Source organism: Pteronotus mesoamericanus, unplaced genomic scaffold (genome assembly GCF_021234165.1).
Source record: "Pteronotus mesoamericanus isolate MK-2021 breed Mesoamerican mustached bat unplaced genomic scaffold, CSHL_Meso_final contig_166, whole genome shotgun sequence".
Taxonomy (NCBI): domain Eukaryota; kingdom Metazoa; phylum Chordata; class Mammalia; order Chiroptera; family Mormoopidae; genus Pteronotus; species Pteronotus mesoamericanus.
This window is the reverse complement of record NW_026555066.1, coordinates 2,196,291-2,220,555: the sequence shown is the minus strand read 5'-3', so window position 1 is coordinate 2,220,555 and position 24,265 is coordinate 2,196,291. Positions and strand designations below refer to the sequence as shown.

Sequence of the window (24,265 nt, the reverse complement as noted above, 5' to 3'; positions counted from 1 at the left end):
AATATGAGAAGAAGAGAGTGAGCAAGGGATCAAGAACGTATCTGAAGAAATAATAAACAAAAACATCCTTAACCTGGTGAAGGAAAAAGACACAAATATCCAGAGAGCTCAGACAGTCCCAAACAATTTGAACCCAAACAGGCCTACCCAAGACACATCATAATCAAAATGGCAAGGCATGAAGACAGGAAGGAATCCTAAAGCCCATAATAGAAAAGCGAGTAGTTTCATACAGGGAATGCCAATTACACTGTCATCTTATTTCTCAACAGAAACATTTCAGGCCAGAAGTGAGTGGCATGAAATATTTAAGGTGATGAAAAACAAAGACCTACATCCAAGGCTACTTTACCCAGCAAGGCTGTCATTCAAAATCAAGAAAGAGCCCTGGATGGTGTTGCCCAGTGGATTGAGTGCTGGCCTGCGAACCAAAGGGTTGCAAGTTTGATTACCAGTAAGGGCACAGGCCTGGGTTGCAGGCCAGGTCCCTGTTGGGGGGTGCACGAGAGGCAACCATACATTGGTGTTTCTCTCCCTCTCTTTCTTCATCCCCTCCTCTCTCTATAAAAGTAAATAAATAAAAATCTTTATTAAAAAAATCATGGAAGAAATAAGGAGCTTCCTAGACAAGAAAAAGCTAAAGGAGTTTCTTACACCAAACATGTACTGCACCAAATGTTAAAGAGAAAAAAGAAGAAGAAAATAATCTAACAATAAAATGGCACTAAAAACGTATCTATCAATAATCATCTTAAATGTAAGTAGCTTAAATGCTCCAACCAAAAGACATAGGGTAACTGAATGGATAACAAAACAATTCCTATATATATGCTGCCTCCAACAGACCTACCTCAGATCAAAAGATACACATAGACTAAAAGTAATGGGATGGAAAAAGGTATTTCATGCAAATGGAAAGAAAAAAAAGTGGGGTATCAATACTTAATTCTGACAAAATAGACTTTAAAACCAAGGTGGGGGAAAGTCAAGGAACATATAGCAAGGACTCATGGACAAAACCAAAGGGGAAGAGCTGAGGGAGGGGAGGTGGGAGGGGGCAAGGGAAAGAGGTGGGGGGAAGGCAGAGACAAATGTACTTAAAAAGTAAATAAATTAATTAAAAAAAAAGAACTGTATAGTAAGAGACAAAGAAGGATACTACATAATGATAAAAGGAACAATCCAACAAAATGATATAATCCTAGTAAACATTTGTGCACCCAACATAGAAGCACCTAAATATGTAAAGCAAGTCTTGATTGACATGAAGGGAGAAATAGATATAAATACAGTCATAGTTGTGGTTATTAAAATCCCCATTGACTTCAATGGATAGACCTTCCAGAGAGAAAATCAAGGATACGGCTGCCTTAAACAACACACTAGATCAAGTAGATTTCATTGACATCTTCAGAACATTTTGCCCCAAAGCATCAGAATATACATACTTTTCAAGTGCACATGAAACATTTCTAAAATAGACCATATGTTAGGACACAGGCAAGTCTCAATAAACTTAAGAGGACTGAAATCATATCAAGCATCTTCTCTGACCACAATGCAATGAAACTAGAAATCAACCACAAGGAGAACACTGAAAAACACACAAAGACATGGAAGCTAAATAACATCATATTAAACAATGACTGGGTTAACAATGAGATCGGGGAAGAAATCAAATGATACTGGGAAACAAATAAAAATGAGAACACAACAACCCCAAATCACTGGGACACTAGGGAAGCAATCCTAAGAGAGAAATTCATAGCATTACAAGTCTATCTCCAAAAAAAAAAAAAAAAAAAAAAGAGAGAGAGAGAGAGAGAGAGAGGAAAAAAAAACAAGAAAAAGCTCAAATAAACAATCTAAATTTACTTAATAAACCTTGACAAAGAACAAAAAAACAGGTACCGGAGCCACTGTCGCCAAGTTCAGATCCAGCGCTGCACACCACTGAGACCCCTCTGCCTTGCACACCTGATTCCTTTTGGCTCTAAGTCCAAAATGGCAGCTCTCAAGGATCAGCTGATTGTGAATCTCCTAAAGAAAGAACAAACACCCCAGAATAAGATTACAGTCATTGGGGTTGGTGCTGTTGGCATGGCCAGTGCCATCAGTATCCTAATGAAGGACTTGGCAGATGAACTTGCTCTTGTTGATGTCATGGAAGACAAATTAAAGGGAGAGATGATGGATTTCCAACATGGCAGCCTTTTCCTTAGAACACCAAAAATTGTCTCTAGCAAAGACTATAATGTGACTGCAAACTCCAAGCTGGTTATTGTTACAGCTGGGGTGTGTCAACAAGAGGGAGAAAGCTGTCTTAATTTGGTCCAGCGTAATGTGAACATCTTTAAATTCATCATTCCTAATGTTGTAAAATACAGTCCCAACTGAAAATTGCTTATTGTTTCCAATCCAGTGGATATCTTGACCTATGTGGCTTGGAAGATAAGTGGCTTTCCCAAAAACTGTGTTATTGGAAGTTGTTGCAATCTGGATTCAGCCTGGTTCCATTACCTAATGGGAGAAAGGCTGGGAGTTCACCCATTAAGCTGTCATGGCTGAGTCCTTGGGGAGCATGGAGACTCTAGTGTGCCTGTGTGGAGTGGAGTGAACATTGCCGGTGTCTCCCTGAAGACTCTGAACCCTGATCTGGGCACTGATGCAGACAAGGAACAGTGGAAAGAAGTTCAGAAACAGGTGGTTCAGAGTGCTTATGAGGTGATCAAAATGAAAGGCTATACATCCTGGGCCATTGGACTATCCGTGGCAGATTTAGCAGAAAGTATGATGAAGAATCTTAGGCGGGTGCATCCAATTTCCACCATGATCAAGGGTCTCTATGGAATAAAAGAAGATGTCTTCCTTAGTTTTCCTTGCATCTTGAGACAGAATGGAATCTCAGATGTTGTGAAGGTGACTCTGACACCTGAGGAAGAGGCCCGTTTGAAGAAGAGTGCAGATACACTTTGGGGGATCCAGAAGGAGCTGCAGTTTTAAAGTCTCCCAATGTACCACTTCACTGTCTAGGCTACAACAGGATTTTAGTTGGAGATTGTGCATATTGTCCCTTTTATCTGATCTATGACTAAAATCATCAATTTCCTAAAGATAGAAATAGTAATGGTTCATAAAACCCTGCATCTCTATCCTGATGCTGGATGGTACTTACCTTGTGTGGTCCTAAACTGGTTAGTGTGAAACAGTTCCACCTCCTCAAGGGCACCACTGCCAATGTAGCACACACTACAGTTGCCCTTCAAAGTAGATGTGTGTTCACTGTGTGTTATATAACTTGTGGTTCCTTTACCCAACATGCCTAGTCCAATTTTTTCTCTCCAGTCAATCATATCCTGGGATCCAATGTGTAAATCCAGTATTGCATGACTTGTGCATAACTGTTCTTAAGGATCTTATTTTGTGTACTCTATGAATTAGATTACTATACATTGCCATATAATGTAAAAAGAAAGTCTACATATAAATAATGCAGCCAACTATCTAAGTGTCATACCAACTAAAACACCAAATAAACCTTGAACAGTGACTACTCTGTTAATATATTAAGATAAAAAAGGAACAAAAAACAAAGGCCAAAGTGAATAGAAGAAAGGAAATAATAAAGATCAGAGCAGAAATAACCAAAAGAGAGTAAAACAAAAAAAAAAAGTATTCATTGATCTTTTTAGATCAATGAATAATGGATGTAAGAACTGGTTCTTTGAAAATATAAAAAGATCGACCAACCTTTAACCAGACTCATTAAGAAAAAAAAGAGATGACCCAAATAAATAAAATCAGAAATAAAAGAGGAGAAATTGACACAAAAGAAATATGAAAGATTGTAAGAAAATATTATGAATAACTATATGCCAAGAAATTGGACAACCTGGAGGAAATGGATAAATTCATAGAAACATACAATCTTCTAAAACTAAATCAGGAAGAATCAGAGAATCTGTATAGACAAATTATACCTCGTGAAATTGAAGCACTAATAAAAAATTCCACAAAAATAAAAAAACCCTAGACCAGATGGCTTCACAGGTGAATTTTATAAAACAGTCCAGGAAGAACTAACACCCATCCTTCTCAAACAATTTCAAAAAATTCAAGAGGAGGGAAGTCTCCCAAGCTCATTTTATGAGGCCAGCATTATCCTACTTTCAAAACCAGATAAAGACACTACGAAAAACAGAAAATTATACACCAATATTCCTAATGAACTTAAATGCTAAAATCCTCAACATATTAGCAAACCAAGTACACTAATACATCAAAAATATCATATAACATGATCAAGTGGGATTTATTTTTGGAATGCAAGGTTGGTGTAACATTAGCAAATCCATAAATGTCATTCACCGCATAATCTAAATGAAGGATAAAAATGATTGATCATATCATGTGAAATGTAGAAAAGGCATTTGATAAAATCCAGCACCCATTAATGATAAAAACTCTCAGCACAGTGGGAATACAGGGAACATACAGAAACATAATAAATGACTTATATGACAAACCCATTGCCAGCATCATACTACATGAGCAAAAACTACAACTATTCCAATTAATATCAGGAAAAAGACAAGGATGTCTGCATTCACCTCTATTATTCAACATAGTACTGGAAGTCCTAACCATAGCAATAAGACAAGAAGAAATACATGGCATCCAGATTAGAAAGGAGTAAGTAAAACCGTCTTTATTTGCAGATGACATGATACCGTACAGAGAGAACGCCAAAGTTTCCACCAAGAAACTACTACAACTGATAAATGAATTAAGCAATGTATCTAGATACAAAACTAATATCCAAAAGTCAGTTGCATATCTAAATGCCAGTAGTGAAATATCAGAGAGGGAAATTAAGAAAACAATCAAATTTACAATTGCATCAGAAAAAAAATAATACCTAGGAATAAAACTAACCAAAGTTGTGAAAGACCTGTACTTGGAAAATTAGAAGATATTGAAGAAATTGAAGAAGATACAAATAAATAGAAGCACATACTGTGTTCATGGAGTGATAGACATAACATCATTAAAATTTCCATACTACCCAAAGCAATTAATAGATTCAACACAATTTCTATCAAGATTCCAATGATGTATTTCATAGAACTAGATCAAATATTTCAAAAATTTATATGGAAGCACAGAAGGCCGTGTATAGCAACTGTGATCCTGAGAAAGAAGAACAAAGTTGGAGGCATCACTTTTCCTTATATAAAACTATATTATAAGGACAGAAATCAAAACAGTATGATACTGGTATAAAAACAGACATACAGATCAATGGAACTGAATAGGAAGCCCAGAAATAAACCGATACCTTTAGTCATTTATATTCTTTTTTTCAGTTCTTAATTTTTTTTTCTTATTGAGCTGGAATTTATATGGAATCATCAGCAATTTAAAGACAACTTGAATTTTAGACTTCAACAGACATTAGCAAACAACCTGACTTATAATCATCTTAGTGTTTATATCATTAAAATTCCTTAGTTTCTTTATATTCTATAGTATATCATTCAATTGGAAAATATAAGATAGTTCATTAAGATTACCACATGGATTTCTATATACTTTTCTTTTTTTTTTAATTTTAAATATTTCTTTATTTTTCCAAATACATTTCTCTCTGCCTTCCCCCCATGACTTTCTCCTCCCCGTCCACCCTCAATCGTTCCCCACTTTGGAATTGTCCATCACTAGTTGCTGTATGTTCCTTGACTTGCCCCTTTCCTTTCCCCTCCCCACCCCTCCCTCCTTCCCTCTTGTGGCTGTTAGTTTCTTTTTTTCTTTCAGTGTTGCTAGTCTTATTTTCCTTGCATCTTTCTTTTGTTGGTCCGCTTACAGGTGAGATCATATGGTATTTGTCTTTCGCCCCCTGGCTCACTTCACTTACCATAATGCTCTCTAGTTCCATCCATGCTGTCAGGAAATGTAGTACTTCTTTTTTTCTTTCTGCTGCGTAGTATTCCACTGTGTAAACGTACCATTATTTTTGGATACAATCATCTACTGATAGTCATTTAGGTTCCTTCCAACATTTGGCTATTGTAAATTGTGCTGCTATGAACATTAGGGTCCATAGGTTCCTTGGAATTGGAATTTTGGGATTCTTAGGGTAGAGACCCAGGAGGAGAATCACTAGATCAAATGGCAGTTCCATTTTCAGCTTTTTTTAAAAAAAATATTTATTTCTTTTTTAGAATACATTTGTCTCTGCCTTCCCCCCACCACTTTCCATTGTCCCCTTCCTCCCTCCCTCCCTCAACTCTTCCCCTTTGGTTTTGTCCATGAGTCCTTGCTATATGTTCCTTGACTTGCCCCTTCTCTTCCTTTTACCCTGTGCCTCCTCCCTACTTCCCTCTTCTCTCTGTTGGTTTCTGTTCCTTTCAGTGTTGCTGGTCTTATTCTCCTTCCATCTTTGTATTGTTGGATAGGTTCCGCTTATAGGTTAGATCATATGGTATTTGTCTTTCGCCCCCTGGCTTATTTCGCTTAGCATGATGCTCTCCAGTTCCATCCATGCTGTCGCAATTTAGTACTTCTTTTTTTCCTTCTGCTGCGTAGTATTGCATTGCATAAATGTACCATAGTTTTTTGATACAGTCATCTACTGATAGGTATTTAGGTTGCTTCCAACACTTGCCTATTGTAAATTGTGATGCTATGAACATCGGGGTGCATAGGTTCTTTTGAATTGGCGTTTCAGGATTCTTAGGGTATAGTCCCAGCAGGGGAATCACTGGATCAAAAGGCAGTTCCATTTTCAGCTTTTTGAGGAAATTCCACACTGCTTTCCACAATGGCTGCACCAGTCTGCATTCTCATAACCGTGTACTAGTGTTCCCTTTTCTCCACGGCCTCGCCAGCACCTGTTGTTTGTTGATCTGTTTATGATGGCCATTCTGACCGGTGTGACGTGGTACCTCATGGTGGTTTTGATCTGCATTTCTCTGATGGCTAGTGATGATGAGCATCGTTTCAAATGTATCTGGGCCCTCTGTATCTCTTTCTGGGAAAAGCGTCTGCACAGATCCTTGGCCAATTTTTAAATTGGATTTGTTGTCTTCTTGGTGTGGAGTCCTGTGAGTTATTTATATATTTTGGACATAAAACCTCTATCTGATATGTCATTACAAATATATTTTCTCATATGGCTGGCGCCCTTTTCATTTTGCTGATGTTTCCTTTAGCTGTGCAGAAGCTTCTTATTTTGATGAGGTCCCATTTGTTTATTCTTTCCTTTATGTCCCTTGCTTTAGGAGACATATCGGTGAAAAAATTGCTGCATGGGATATCGGAGAGTTTCCTGCCAATGTTCTCCTCTAGGGCTTTTATGATGTTGTGACTTATATTTAAGTCTTTTATCCCTCTTGAGTTTATTTTTGTGTATGGTGTCAGCTGATGATCCACTTCAATTTTTTGCATGTAGCTGTCCACCTCTCCAACACCATTTACTGAGAGGTATTTTTATTCCACTTTATGCCTCTGCCACCTTTGTCAAATATTAGCTGCCCATATAGACCTGGGCTTATTTCTGGGATTTCTATTCTGTTCCACTGGTCTATGGGTCTGTTCTTGTGCCAGTACCAGATTGTTTTGAGTATAGTGGCTTTGTAATATGGTTTGATGTCCAGTATTGTGATCCCTTCTACTTTGTTTTTCTTTCTCAAAATTCCTGCAGCTATGGAGGGTTGTTTATGGTCCCATATAAATTTTTGAAAAGTCTATTCTATTTCTGTGAAATACGTCATTGGTATTTTAATAGGGATTGCATTGAATCTATAAATTGCTTTGGGTAGTAGGGACATTTTAATGATATTGATTCTTCCAATCTATGAGCACGGCATATGCTTCCATTTATTTGTATCTTCCTCAATTTCTCTCTTCAGTCCTGTATAGTTTTCTGCATACAGGTCTTTTACCTCCTTGGTAAAATTTACTCCTAGGTACTTTTTCTTGCTGCTTAATCGAATGGTATTTTTTTCCTGATTTCTTCTTCTTCTATTTCATTGCTGGTATACAAAAATGCCTTTGATTTCTGAATATTGACTTTGTATCCCGCTGTTTTGCCAAATTCACTTATTAGGTTGAGGAGTTTCTTGGTGGAGTCCACCGGGTTTTCTATGTACACTATCATGTCATCTGCAAACAATGATAGTTTTACTTCCTCCTTTCCAATTTGGATGCCTTTTATTTCTTTTTCTTGTCTGACCGCTGTGGCTAGGACTTCCAATACTATGTTGAATAGAAGTGGTGAAAGCGGACATCCTTTTCATGTTCCCGATCTTAGTGGGAAAGCTTTTAGTTTTGGCCCATTGAGTATGATGTTGCCTGTAGGTTTTTGATATATGGCCTTTCTTTACGTTGAGAAAATCCCCCTTTATTCTCATTTTGCTGAGCGTTTTGATCATAAATGAATGCTGTACCTTATTGAATGCTTTTTCTGAACCTGTCGAGATGATCATGTGTTTTTTGTCTTTCCTTTAGTTTATGTGATGTATTAGGTTTATTGATTTGTGTATATTGGACCATCCCTGCATCCCTGGGATGAATCCCACTTGATCATGGTGGATAATCTTTTTAATGTATTGCTGGATTCAGTTTGCCAATATTTTGTTGAGGATTTTAATGTCTATGTTCATCATCAAAATTGGCCTGCAGTTTTCTTTCTTTGTAGGGTCTTTATCTGGTTTTGGGATTAGGGTGATGCTGGCCTCATAAAAAGAGTCTGGGAGTCTTCCCTCCTCTTGGATTTTTTGGAAGAGTCTGAGAAGGACCGGAGTTAGCTCTTCCTTAAATGTTTTGTAAAATTCTCCTGTGAAACCGTCCGGCCCTGGGCTTTTGTGTGCCGGGAGTTTCTTGATGCCTTCTTCAATTTCCCCAGCTGTTATCGGTCTGTTCAAGCTTTCTGTTTCTTCCTCTTTCAGTGTTGGAAGATTATACTTTTCTAGAAATTTGTCCATTTCATCGAGGTTTTCAAATTTCTTGGCATATAATTGTTCATAGTAGTTTCTGACAATCCTTTATATTTCTGTGGTATCAGCTGTTATTTCTCCTCTTTCATTTCTGATATTATTTATTTGTGTCCTCTCCCTTTTTTTCTTAATGGGTTGGCTTAAAGGCTTGTTGATTTTATTTATCTTTTCAGAAAACCAGCTCTTGGATTGGTTGATCCTTTGAATTTTTCTTTTCTTCTCTATGTCATTCACTTCTGCTCTGATCTTGATTATTTCCTTCCTTCTGCTTGCTCTGGGATTTATTTGTTGTTGTTTCTCCAGTTCTTGAAGCTGTAGTGTTAGGTCTTGTATTTGAAATGTTTCTATCTTTTTTAGATAGGCCTGTATTGCTATGAACTTCTCTCTCAGGTCTGCCTTTGCTGTGTCCCATGGGTATTGGACTGCAGTATGTTCATTTTCATGTGTTTCCAGAAACTTTTTGATTTCTTCTCTTATCTCATTATTGGCCCATTCATTGCTTAATAGTGTGCTATTCAGTCTCCATGAGTTTGCAAGTTTTTGAGGTTTCTCTTCGAGGTTGATTTCCAGTTTCAAGCCCTTGTGGTCCGAGAAAAAGCTTGGTATTATTTCAATTTTCCTGAATTTGCTGAGGCTTGCTTTGTGTCCTATCATGTGGTGTGTCTTTGAAAAAGTTCCATGCACATTTGAACAGAATGTGTATTTTGCTTCTTTGGGATGAAAGGTTCTAGATATGTAAGTAAAGTCCATTTGATTTGATGCGTCATTCAGCTCCTCGATATCCTTGTTGATGTTTTGTTTGGAAGATCTGTCCATTTTTGACAGTGGGGTCTTGAAATCCCCTACTATCAGTGTGTTGCTGTCTATATCTTTCTTGAAGTCGTCCAAGATTTTCCTTTTATACTGGAGTGCTCCTATGTTGGGTGCATATAAATTTACAATGTTTAAGTCCTCTTGAAAGATTCTTCCTTTAAGTATTATAAAGTGTCCCTCTGGGTCTCTTTTTATGGCCTTTGTCTTGAAATCTCTTTTGTCTGATATAAGTATTGCTACCCCTGCTTTCTTCTCTTGCCCATTTGCTTGGAATATTTTTTTTCCCTCCCTTTACTTTCAATCTGTGTAGGTCTTTTGTTCTGAGGTGGGTCTCTTGTAGCAGCATACATGTGGGTCCTGTTTTCTTATCCGTTCAGCTATCCTGTGTCTTTTGATTGGGGCATTCAGACCATTTACATTGAGAGTTATTTCTGATAGAAACCTATTCGTTTTTTTCTCTTTGTACCTGTGTTTTGCTCTTTCTCACTCTTTTCCTTCATCTTCTTAAACCAGTCCCTTTAGCATATCTTGTAGTGCTGGTTTGGTGGAGACGTATTCTTTTAGCCTTCTTTTGCCTGGGAAACTCCTTATTTCCCCTTCTATTTTAATTGACAGCCTTGCTGCGTAGAGCAGCCTTGGTTGTAGGCCTTTGCTTTTCATTACTTGGAATATTTCTTGCCATTCCCTTCTGGCTTGCAGCGTTTCTGTTGAGAAGTCAGCTGTTAGCCGTATTGGGGACCCCTTGTATGTTACTTTCTCCTTCTCCCTTGCTGCCTTGAGGATTCTCTCTTTGTCTTTGATAGTTGCCATTTTAATGATGATGTGTCTTGGAGTGGGCCTCATTGGGTTCCTCTTGAATGGGGCCCTCTGTGCTTCCTTGACCCGTGAGACCTTTTCTCTCCTCCAATTGGGGAAATTTTCCATCATTATTTTTTCAAAGAGGTTCTCTATCCCTTGCTCCTCTTCTTCTCCTTCTGGTATCCCTATTATACGGATATTATTGCGTTTCAGGTTGTCCTGCATTTCCCTCAATGCCTCTTCATTCTTTTTGAGTCTCTTTTCCATTTCTTGTTCTTTCTGGGAGCTTTTTTCCACCTTATCCTGCATCTCACTGATTCGATCCTCGGCTTCATCCAGCCTGCTTTGGATTCCTTCTACTGTGTTCTTCAATTCAGAAATGGTATTCTTCATATCCTCTTGTGTCTTCTTGATAGTTTCTATGTCCTTTTCCAGGTTGATATAGTTTGCCGTATATTTCTGATAGTTTCTCTGCAGTTTCTCATAGTTATCTTTGAGGTGGCTGAGCTCATTGAGCTTCCGTTTTGTAGAAGCCATTCTACAACAGAAGCCATTAATGGTAGAGCCATTGTTTTGAATTCAATATCTGATAGTTCCCTTGCCTCTATTTCATTGAGCTCTCTCTGTGGGGATTCCCCTTTTCCACTCATTTTGGGGGAACTTCTTTTTCTTCCCATTTTTGTGAGAGTCTATTAAGTTATTTATTTATTTATTTATTTACTTACTTACTTCTTTATTTTTGCTTCTGCTTCAATTGATCCATCTAGATTTCTTGACTTTCTGGATTAAATTTTTATGGTAGTAGGCGGGTCTTTTATTTATTGATTTATTTTTTTCTTTACCTTTCTTTATGGGCCTGCCTCTGATGATGACAGTTATTGACCCTATCCTTCCTTGGGTCATTTCTTTGAGCCTTCCAGGAATCTACTGTCTGTCTCTGACTCCTGCTTCGGGCAGCTCTGTGACCCCTTTGGTCAAGGATCCTCTATTTCTGTAGATCGCTCTGCACTCTGACCCGGTTCTTTCAGCGTGCTCGTCCCACCCCGGGACCAGGGGACTAGCCCAACCTCGCGCTCACCTGGTGCAGGGTGCCCCCCCCCATCCCCACTCTGGTCAGTTTAGGGTTTTCTATTGTGTACTTTGCCAGCTTTTGGCTCTTTGAGGGTGTGGCCTGCCCGCACAAACTGGAGACTAAGGAAATGGGAAGAAGTCAGCTCCGGGACTCTCTGGTTAATCCTGTCTTTAGTCTCTTCTCCGGGGTCTCTGGGCAGCTCTGTGACCCCTTCCACTAGGGCTCCACTATTTCTGTGGACTCTAATTGCGAGCCTTCTGCCACCCACGCAACTTCTGCCTCTTTGGGGGTGTGGCCAGCCTGCCAGCACAAATGCGGACTACATAAAGGGGAGGGACTCTGCTCCGGGGATCTCAGATAATCCTCCAGGTTTTTCCCCAAACCCTCTGTCTCCAGTCTCTCCTCAAGAGTCTCTATGCAGCTGTATGTCCCCTTTGGCCAGGGATCCTCTATTTCTTCCAGCCAGTCTGCACTCAGTCCACACACCCACAAGCTGTGTATGGAGTACACGAAAGCCAGGTTAATTGATTCTCTTATGCCTGGGCCAGGTGGAAGCTGCAGAGTGGGAGGTGAGTTATCACCGGGGTTCCACTGGCCACCGCCTCTATTCTCTTCACAAAGCTTTCCTTGCCAATCTTTCCTCAGGCACCTACCTACTCTCCTGCGGCCTCTACACAGAGATCTAGGAAGGGAGCTGCCACTGCAAATTTTTGCGTTGGCCCTTTAAATGTCTGCATCTCCAGCCGCCTGTCTGGCAGAGAGCACCCCTAAGCTTTTCGGGGTTGCGTTTTGTTGGTGTGTTCTCCTAGTTTCAGCTGCTGTAGTCTAGGGGTCCCTGTTTATGCTTCAGAGCCTGTTCTTCTCAGGCGGATCTAACTCGTCATTTCAATGTCCCTCTGGTGCTGATGCCCGTGGGCACCCAGCCCAACCTTTCATGCCTCCACCGCATATCTCACCCATTGGGATGTGTGAGAGTTCATTCCACTGTCTATGCGCAGCTCCAAGGCTCCTCTCCCTCTATCATTCCATTGTTTTCCAGGTGATTTATCCAGTATTTAGTCACAATTCCAGTTTGGTCTTGGGAGGAGGTCAGCGTGACTCCCATTCACTCCTCTGGCATCTTTTTGCTTCTGATAAGTAGATTTTTAAGAGATATTAGATGGAGAAAATTATGAAACCCACCTTATGACAAAATATCCAAGAATTGAAAAGTGATTTTTAGATTAAAGAGACATTATCAAAATAAATTTTAAAATGCTCACACCTAAAATAACTTCATTACATTTCAGAATATCAAGAACAAAAAGAAAATTATGAATCTTTCTAGAAAAAAATGCCATCAGCAATGTAACAAAATCACACTGACATCAGAAGTTTTTTCAGTAGTAATAACTCCTTGAAAGTTCTCTGGAACCATATGAATCTACAATTATCTACCTAACCAAATTCACAATCAAATGTACAGGTAAAATTTCAATGTGCAAGAACTAAGAAAGTTTTCCTCACAGATATTTCTTCTGAGGAAGTGACATGAGGTTTTATTGCTGTGAAATGATGTGTGAACTAAGGAAGAGGGAGGTACATGATAAAGGAAACCATGGAATTTACCCTGGAGTGCAATGAAAAGAAATCTCAAGATGACAGATGTGCAACAGGCCTTGAAAACAATCTCTCTAAATTAGAACAGGAAGACATTAGGCAACAAGAAGGATATTTCCAAGAGGGAGAATGTACTGAGTTCCCTTCAATGTGTAGAATAAGGAAGAAGATGGAAAATTTTAGTGATGTGGTGAAGAAGGCATATTTCTTCTCTCAATAAAAAGGGGGTAATTAGAAACTCCAGAAAATATTCTTTTAAAAAATTATGAAGAGTATTATGGCCTATATACGAAAGAAACTAAAATTTGGCATAATTTTTAAGCTATTGATGGAGTATAAGAAAAGAAAACACATCTAACATCGAAACTGGGAAAATTCTTTTTCAATTTGTAATATTAGAACTATAGAGAAAAAGTGTAATCCCATTACACTTTCAGGACCTTCAGTGAACAATATTCAGGTAATTGTAATAACTCTTCCCATAGTGGGAGATATGGACATAGGAGCTATTGTTTTTAATTATAGGTCCTGCTGTATTATTTGACTTTTTTTTTACCAGACACTCAGTTTATTTTTTATTTTAATATTTTAGATTCTTTTTTTATTTTTATTTTTTGTTCAAATATATTTTCCTCCATCTTTCCCTAACCAATGTCCCCTGCCCACCTCCCCCACCTCCCTCCCTCAATCCTTCTCCACTTTGGCTTTGTCCACGAGTCCTTGATATATGTTCCTTGACTTGATCCTTCCCTTCCCTTTCCCCGCCTACCCCTCCCTCCTTCCCTATTGACTCTTTTGGTTTCTTTTTTTCTTTCAATGTTGCTGGTCATATTTTCCTTGCTTATTTGTTTTGTTGGTTAGGTTCCAATTATAGGTGAGATCATATGGTATTTGTCTTTCGCCTTCTGGCTTATTTTGCTTAGCATAATGCTCTCTAGTTCCATCCATGCTGTCACTAATTGTAGTAGTTCTAAAAGAAATATGCGCATGCATTACCTTGTCTTTTAGTTTCTTTTATTGTTGTTCAACTTCAGTTGTCCCACATTTTTCCTCGTTGCTCTCCCCTGCCCCACCCACCCATGCCCTCCCCATCCCGTTGTCCATGCCCATGGGTCCTCAATACATGTTCCTTGACTTGCCCCTTCCCCTAATTTCCCCCATTATCCCTCTCCTTCCTCCCATCTAGTCACTATCAGTTTGCTCTTTATTTCCATGCCTCTCATTCTATTTTGCTCACTTATTTACCTTGTTTTTTTAAAAAAATATTAAAAATTTAGCAACTTTCTTTTTTAATTTTTTATTGCATTTATTCCATTACCATTTAGCCCCCTTATACACCACTCCCCCCAATGCAATCACCACCCTGTTGTCCATGTTCATGAGTCCTTTTTCCTTTTTGCTTGATCCCTTCCCCCTATAGCTGTCATCCTGCTCACTATGAATCTGTCTTTATTTTGTTATTTCAGTTTGTTCATTAGATTTCACATACGAGTGAAATCATATGATATTTGTCCTTTTCTAAGCAACTTTCAACTACACAATACAGTATTGTTCATTACAGTCACTATGATGTGCATTATATCCCTGGGACTTATTTATCTTATAACTAGAAATTTGTGCCCATTGACCATCTTCACCTATTTTACCTACCCCTTAACTCTGGAAACCACAAATCTCTTCTTTGTAACTATGAATTATTTTATTTTGAGATTCCACAAACAAGTTGTATCATATGGTATTTGTCTCTCACTATCTGACTTATTTCACTTACTATAATGCCCTCAAGCTTCACCCAAGTTGTCCCAGATAACAGGATTTCCTTCTCTTTTATGGCTGAAATACATAAATATATCACAATTTCCATTCATCCATTCATGGACATTTAGGTTGTTTCCATGTCTTGGCTATTGTAAATAATATCCTAATGATCATAGGGGTTAGGACATCTTTTTGAGATAGTGATTTCATTTTCTTCAGTTAAATACCCAAAAGTGGAATATCTGGATCACATAGTAATTACATTTTTAATTTTTGAGAAGCCTCTATATTCTATCCCATACTGGTTACAATTTACATTCCAACCAATAATGTACATCTTCACCAATATTTGTTATTTCTTGCCTTTCTGATAACCATTCTATAATAACATATGTGAGGTAATATCTCCCTGTGTTTTTTATTTAAATTTCCTTAATCATTAGTGATGTTGAGCACCTGTTGTACACATTTTTTGTTTTTGTTTTTGAAAAAAATGTATTCAGATCTTCTGTTCATTTTTAATCAGGTTGTTTTTTTTATATTGAGTTGTATGCATTCCTTACAGGTTTTGGTTATTAACCCCTTACGCGATATATGATTTGCAAATATTTTCTCTTGTTCCATACATTGTATTTTTATTTATTTGATGTTATGCTCTGCCATGTAGAAACCTTTGAGTTGTATGTATTTTTTTTACTTTTTTTGTCTTTGCTTTAGGTGTCAGATCCATAAAAATCATTGCCAAGACCAATGTCAAGGAGTTTACTATGTGTGTTTTCTTCCAAAAGTTTAATGGTTTCAGGTCATATGTTCAAGTCTTTTTTTTTTTTCATTTTGAAGTCAGCCATTATTTATTTAATATAAGATTCAGACTATCACATTACAATTTGACATCTGTGTACAATGCAAAGTGATCACTACCAAAAGTCTAGTTACCATCCTTAACCATACTATTGAAACACTTTACTGATTTTGCCCACAACCACCCGTCTTCCCCTCTGGTAACCACTTATCTGTTCTCTGTATCTAAGACTTTTTTGGTTTTTGGTTTCTTTTATATTTTACATATGAGTGACATAATACAGTATTTGTCTTGCTCCATCTGACTTACTTCACTCGGCAAAACACCTACAAGATTAATCTGTATTGTCACAAATGGCAAGATTTTATTGTCTTTTATGGCTTAGGAGTATTCTATTATGTATATATGTATTATATGTGTGTGTGTATGTATATGATATATGTGTACATACACACACCACATCTTTACATCTTCTTTATTCATCCATCCATTATTGGACACTTGGGTTTTTTTCCATATTTTGAGTATAGTGAATAATGATCTAATATGCATAGGCATGCATATATTTTTTTTGTATTGGTGATTTTGTAGTCTTTAGGTAAATAACCAAAAGCAGAATAGCTGAATCATATGGTAGTTCTTGTCTTGTTTTTTCAAAGAACCTCCATACTGTTTTCCACACTGGGTGCACCAATTTACATTCCCACCAACAGTGTACAAGAGTTCCCATTACTCCACTTCCTCTCCAACACTATTTTTTCTTGTCTTTTTAAAAATATTTTATTGTTAGGCTATTACAATTGTCCCACTTTTCCCCTTTCACTCCCCAACCCAGCCTGCACCCCACTTCAATAGTCAATCCCCTCACCATTGGTCATGTCCTTCATATATGTTCTGTGACAAGTCCCTTCACCTTCTTTCAATCACCCCTAACCTCACTCCTCCCTTCTACAGCTATTGGTCTGTTCCATATTTCTATGACTCTGGTTCTATTTGCTCATGTTTATTTTGTTCATTAGAGTCCACTTAAAGTGAGATCATATGGTATTTGTCTTTCACAAACTGGCTTATTTCACTTAGCAAAATAGTCTCCAGTTCCATCCATGCTGTCACAAAAGGTAGAAATTCCTTCTTTCTTTCTACTGTGTAGTATTCTATGGTGTAGATGTACCACAGTTTTGTTATCCACACATCTACCGGTGGACATTTAGGCTGATTCCAAATCTTGGCTATTGTAAGTAGTACTGCTATGAACATGGAGGTAAATAAATTCTTTTGAATTGGTGTTTCAGGATTCTTTGGGAACATTTCTAACAGTGAAATCACTTGGTCAAAAGGCAGTTCCATTTTAATTTTGGGGGGAAATTCCATACTGTTTTCCACAGTGGCTGCACCAGAGTACTAGGGTTCCCTTTTCTCCACAACCTCGCCAGCACTTGTTGTTCATTGATTTTTAAGGAGAGCCATTCTGACAGGTGTAAGGTGATATCTCATTGTGGGTTTAATTTGCATTTCTCTGATGAATAGTGATGATGAGCCTTTTTTTTCATATCTAGGGGCCACCTATGTCCTCCTTTGGAGAAGCTTCTATTCAGGTATTTTGCCAATTTTTAATTGTTTGTCTTCTTGGTGTTGAGTGGTATCAGTTATTTATATACTTTGGAGATTAAACACTGTTCGCTACATCACTGGCAAATTTGTTCTCCCATACTGTTGGTTCCCTTTTCATTTGAAGATCATTTCTCTAGCTGTGCAGAAGCTTTTTAGTCTGGTGTAGCCCCATTTGTTTTTTTTTTTTTCCTTTATTTCCCATGCCCTAGGTGATATAATGACAAAATTGCCTATGTGATATATCTAAAATTTTACTGATTGTGTTTTCCTCCAGGATTTTTATGGTATCACTACTAGGTTTTTCTTTTTATCCATTTTGAGTTTATTCTGGTGTATGGTGTAAAATGGTGGTCTATTTTCTTTTTTTTTTAAGCTTGTTTATTTGGATTTGAATAAAGTAATGAATAAAAAATCAGTGTCTACCAAATGAAATTCACACTCATTAACAAGTTATTCAGATAACTCCACAATCTATCCACAGCCTACTCCTCCAGCCTTATTACTAATTTAATACGTCATTAATTCATGTACAGATTATCTATTAACTCATTAATTCATACATTTATTCTTTATCCAAGTATTTTCTCTCCCTTTTATTCCCCTCTACCTTGCACCCCTCTCCCACCAGCATCCCCCCCTTAGTTCATGTCTATAGGTTGTACATGTAAGTTCTTTGCTTCTCCATTTCTTATACTATTCTTTATTTAAAATTTATTTTTATATTTTTTTATTTTATATTTTATTGTTTGAATACATTTGTCTCGTCCTTCCTATCACCACTTTCCCCTGCCACACTCTCCCACCTCCCTCCCTCAATCCTTTCCTACTTTGGCTTTGTCCGTGGGTCCTCCATATATGTTCTTTTACTTGACCCTTCCCTTCCCTTTCCCTGGCCCCTCCTCCTTCCCTCTTGATTCTGTTGCTTTCTTTTTACTTTCAATGTTGCTGGTTGTATTTTCCTTGCTTGTTTATTTTGTTGGTTAGGTTTCACTTATAGGTGAGATCATATGGTATTTGTCTTTTGACCCTTGGCTTATTTCACTTAGCATAATGCTTTTCAGTTCCATCCATGCTGTCATGAGGGCAGTAGCTCTTTCTTTAATTCTGCTGTGTAGTATTCAATTGTGTAAATGTACCATAGTTTTTTGATCCACTCATTTACTGATAGACATTAGGCTGCTTCCAGCACTTGGCTATTGTAAATTGTGCTGCTATGAACATTGGGGTTCATAGGTTCTTTTGAATTGGTGTTTTGGGATTCTTAGGGTATAGTCCCAACAGGGGAATCACTGGGTCAAAACACAGTTCCATTTTTAGCTTTTTGAGGAAATTCCAAACTGTTTTCCACAATGGCTGCACCAGTCTGCATTCCCACCAACTGTGTACTAGGGTTCCCTTTTCTCCACAGCCTCCCCAGCACCCATTATTTGTTGATCTGTTTATGATGGCCATTCTGACTGGTATGAAGTGGTATCTCATTGCGGTTTTAATTTGCATCTCTCTGATGGCTAGTGATGCTGAGAATCTTTTCATATGTTTCTGGGCCCTCTGTATGTCTTCCTTGGAGAAGTGTCTGTCCAGGTCATTTGTCCATTTTTTAACTAGACTGTTTGTCTTCTTGGAGTGGAGTCATGTGAGTTCTTTATATACTTTGGAGAGCAAACCCCTATCTGATTTATCATTGGCACATATATTTTCTGATATGGTTGGTGCCCTTTTCATCTTGCTATTGTTTCCTTAGCCATACAGAAGCTTCTTATTTTGATCAGGTCCCACTTGTTTATGCTTTCCTTTATGTTCCTTGCTCTAGGGGACATGTCAATGAAAATATTGCTGCATGGGACATCTGAGAGTTTCCTGCCTATGTTCTCCTCTAGGACTTTTATGGTGTCATGACTTATATTTAAGTCTTTTATCCATCTTGAGTTTATTTTTCTGTATGGTGTTAGTTGGAGATAAAATTTCAATTTTTTGCATGTAGCTGTCCAGCTCTCCCAACTCCATTTGTTGATGAGGCTATTTTTACTCCATTTTGTGCTCTACCCCCTTTGTCAAATAATAATTGATCATAGAGACATGGGTTCATTTCTGGGCTCTCTATTCTGTTTCATTGATCTATGTTTCTGTTCTTATGCCAGTACCAGACTTTTTTGATAACAGTGACCTTATAATATAATTTGATGTGAGATATTGTGATCCTTCCTACTGTGTTCTTCTTTCACAAAATTGCTGCAGCTATTCAGGGTGTTTATGGTTCTACATAAGTTTTTGAAATGTTTGTTCCATATCTGTGAAACACGTCATTGGTATTTTAATAAGGATTGCATTGAATCTGTAAATTGCTTTGGGTAGTATGGACATTTTGATGATGTTAATTCTTCCAATCCATGAACATGGTACGTGCTCCCATTTATTTGTGTCTTCCTTAATTTCTTTCTTCAGTGTTGTGTAATTTTCTGAGTACAGTTCTTTTCCCTCCTTGGTTAAGTTTATTTCGAGGTACGTTTTGATTCTTGTTGCTATAGAAAATGCGATTTTTTCCCTGATTTCTGATTCTGATATTTCATTGTTCAATTTCTGAATGTTGACTTTGTATCCCGCTGTTTTGCCAAATTCACTTATAAGGTTGAGTAGATTTTTGACAGAGTATAGGGTTTTCTGTTTACACTATCATGTCATCTGCAAACAATGACAGTTTTACTTCCTCATTTCTAATTTGGATGTCTTTTATTTCTTTTTCTTGTCTGATCGCTGTGACTAGGACTTCCAATACTATGTTGAATAAAGTGGTGAAAGCGGACATCCTTGTCATGTTCCCAATCTTAGTGGGAAAGCTTTTAGTTTATGCCCGTTGAGTATGTTGTTGGCTGTCAGTTCTTCATATATGGTCTTTATTATGTTGAGGTATGCTCCTTTTATTCCCACTTTGCTGAGTGTTTTTATCATAAATGGATTATGCACCTTATCAAATGATTTTTTCACATGTATTGTTATGATGATGTGATTTTTGTCCCTTGTGTTTATGTGATGTGTTATGTTTATTACTTTGTGAATATTCAACCATCCTTGCATCCCTGGGATGAATCCCACTTGATCGTGGTAAGTGGTCTTTTTAATGTATTGCTGGATGCAGGTTACCAATATTTTGTTGAGGGTTTTAGCATCGATGTTCATCAGTGATATTGGTCTGCAGTTTTCGTTCTTTGTAAGGTCTTTACCTGGTTTTGGGATTAGGATGATGCTGGCCTCTTAAAAAGAGTTTGGGAGACTTCCCTTTTCTTGGATTTTTTGGAGTAATCTGATAAGGACAGGGATTAGCTCTTCCTTAAATGTTTTGTAAAATTATCCTGTGAAAACTTCTGGTCCAGGGCTTTTGTGTGCCAGGAGTTTTTTGATTACTGATTCAACTTCACCAGCTTTTATCTGTCTGTTCAGGCTTTCTGATTCTTCTTCAGTGTTAGGAGGTTATATTTTTCTAGAAATTTGTCCATTTCATTGAGGTTTGCAAATTTCTTGCCATGTAATTTTCACAGTAATATTTTATAATACTTTGTATTTCTGTGGTATTAGTTGTTTTTTTCTCTTCTTTCAGTTGCAGTATTATTTATTTGGATCCTCTCCCTTTTTTCTGTATGACTCTGCTTAAAGGCTTGTCGATTTTGTTTATCTTTTCAAATATTCAGCTCCTGCATTTGCTGATCATTTGAATTGTTCTTTTACTCTCTATGACATTCAATTCTGATCTAATCTTGATTATTTCCTTCCTTCTACTTGCTCTGGGCTTTGTTGTTGTGTCTCCAGTTCTTGAAGTTGTAGTGTTAGGTCTTTTATTTGAAATGTTTCTATCTTTTTTAGGTAAGCCTGTATTGCTATGAACTTCCCTCTCAGGACTGCCTTTGCTGTGTCCCATAGGTTTTGGACTGTTATGTGTTCACTTTCATTTGTTTCCAGAAACTTTTTTATTTCTTCTTTGATGTCATTATTGACCAATTCTTTGTTTAACAGCATGCTGTTTATTCTCCATGAGTTTGAATGTTTTTGAGGTTTTTCCTTGAGGTTGGTTTCTAGTTTCAAACCCTTGTGTTCTGAGAAAATTCTTGTTATGGTTTCAGTTTTCCCAAATTTGTTGAGGCTTGTTTTGTGTCCTATCATGTGGTCTATCTTTAAAAATGGCCCATGTACCTTTGAAAAGAATGTGTATTTTGCTCTTTGGTATGAAAGATTATATATATATATATATATACACATCCCTTTGATCTAATGTGCTGTTCAGTTCCACAACATCCTTGTTGATGTTTTGTTTGGAAGATCTATCCATTGTTGATAGTAGGGTGTTAAAATCTCCTACTGTTAGTGTGTTGCTTTCTATATCTGTCTTGAAGTCCTCCAAGATTTTCCTTATATATTTTGGTGCTCCTATTATTGGGTGCATTTATGTTTACAATGTTTATGTCTTCTTGATGGATTCTTCCTTTGAGTATTATGAAGTGCCCTTCTGTGTCTCTTTATGGTCTTTGTTTTGAAATCTATTTTGGCTGATATAAGTATTGTTACCCTGGTTTTTTCTTCCCTATTTGTTTGGAATATTTTTTTCCATCCTTTTACTTTCAGTTTGTGTAGGTCCTTTGTTCTGAGGCGAGTCTCCTGTAGGCATCATATATGCAGGTCATGTTTTCTTCTCCATTCAGTTACCCTATATCTTTTGATTGGAGCATTTAACCTATTTACATTTAAAGTTATTATTGATAGGTCCTTATTCATTTTTTTCCCTATGTACCTGTGTTTCTTTCTCACTCATTTTCTTCATCTTCTTAAAGCAGTCTCTTTAGCATATTTTGCAGTGCTGATTTGGTGGAGATGCATTCTTTTAGCCTTCTTTTGTCTGGGAAACTCCTTATTTCACCTTCCATTTTAACGAGAGCCTTGCTGGGTAGAGCACTCATGGTTGCAGGCCTGCTTTCATTACTTGGAATACTTCTTGCCATTCCCTTCTGGCTTATAGTATTTCTGTTGAGAAGTCAGCTGCTAGTCTTTTGGGGGCTCCCTTTTATGTTACTACCTGTTTCTCCCTTTCTGCTTTTAGGCTTCTCTCTTTGACTTTGATATTTTTCATTTTAATGATGATGTGTCTTGGAGTGGGCCTCATTGTGTTCCTCTTGAATGGGACCCTCTGTGCTTCCTGGACATGTGTGGCTTTTTCTCTCCTCAAATTGGGGAAGTTTTCCATCATTACTTACCTTTTTTTTTATTATTGTTCAAATCCATTTGTCTCCACTTTCCTGACGCCACTTCAAACTGTTCCACTCACCGCCACCTCCCACCCTCAATCCTTCCCCACTTTAGCTTTTCCATGGGTCCTTTGTACATGTTCTTACATTTGATCCTTCCCCTTCATTTCCTTGTTACCCCCCTGCTTCCTTCCCTCTCATTATTGTTGGATTCTTTTCTCTTTCAGTATTTCTGGTTATATTTTTTTGCTTCTTTGTTTTGTTGACTAGGTTCCACTCATACGTTAGATCATATGTAATTTTTCTTTCAACTCCTGTCTTCCTTCACTTATCATGATGCTCTCCAGTTCCTTCCATGCTCTCACAAAGGGTAGTAGCTCTTTCTTTCTTCCTGCTACATAGTATTCCATTGTGTAAATGTGCCATAGGTTTTTGTTCCGCTCATTTACTGATGGGCACTTAGGTTGTTTCCAGCAGCTGGGCATTGTAAATTGTGCTGCTATGAACATTAGGGTGCATAGGTTCTTTTGAACTGGTGTTTTGGGATTCTTAGTATATAATCCCAGGCAATCAAACTGCATGGAAGTCCAACAACAAAGGAGTTAAGGAAACATTAATATAGGCTGGTATGAGGGGAAGAGACTGGGGCAGAGAGGAGGCACACCAAGGTGGCAGACTAAGTGGGCAATCCCACATTCTCATGCAAATAAGCTGGGAGGAACAACTGGGGACCAAGGCAGACCATGATCCCCATGGTTTCAGCTCAGGAAACTAAAGACTCAAAACCTCTGGCTGTAAAAATCTGTGATAAACGCCTAGTCTTGCAGGAGGTGGAGAGGCCCATGGGGTCCTAGAACATACATAAACCCTGCAAATTAGCACCTGAAAGGGCACAATATACTTGCAGGAGGCAAGGGAAGTGACAGAAAGAAGGAGAGAGCTGAGCAAATGGTATTGATTCCTCTCTGACCCCTGCTCCACAGACAGTGCCACAATGTGGTTAATTGGGTTGCCCTGCCCTGGCAAATACCTAAGGCTCCACCTCTTACCACATAACAGGCACTCTGAGACAAAGAAATATGGCCCAAGTTAAAGAACCAATTAAAACTTCAGAAAAAGAACTAAGTGATGAGGAGATAGCCAATTTATCAGAAGAAGAGTTCAAAACCCTGGTAATCAGGATGCTCACAGAATTGATTGAGCTCAGTCACAAAATGATAAATGAAGGCTATAAAAAGTGAAATACACACACACACACACACACAGGGAATCAACAGTGAAGGGAAGGTAACCAGGATCCAAAAGAACAATTTGGAATAAAAGGAAGAAATAAACATCCAAATGGAATAGAATGAAAAAAACAAGAATTCAAAAAAAATGAGGAGAGGCTTAGGAACCCCTGGGACAACTATAAGCACTCAAACATCTGAATCATAGGGATGCCAGAAGGAGAAGAGGAAGAGCGAGAAACTGAAAATTTATTTGAACAAACAAATAAATTTATTTGAAGGAAAACTTTCCCAGTCTGGCCAAGGAAATAGACTTCCAGGAAGTCCATAAAGCTCAGAGAGTCCCAAAGAATTTGGAC

At 37.8% G+C, this 24,265-nt stretch overlaps 1 pseudogene; it reads left to right on the top strand.

Annotated features, from left to right (window-relative positions):
- Positions 1-1,986: 1,986 nt before the first annotated feature.
- LOC129064556 (L-lactate dehydrogenase A chain-like) lies at positions 1,987-3,014 on the top strand (annotated as a pseudogene).
- The last annotated feature ends 21,251 nt before the right edge of the window (positions 3,015-24,265 follow it).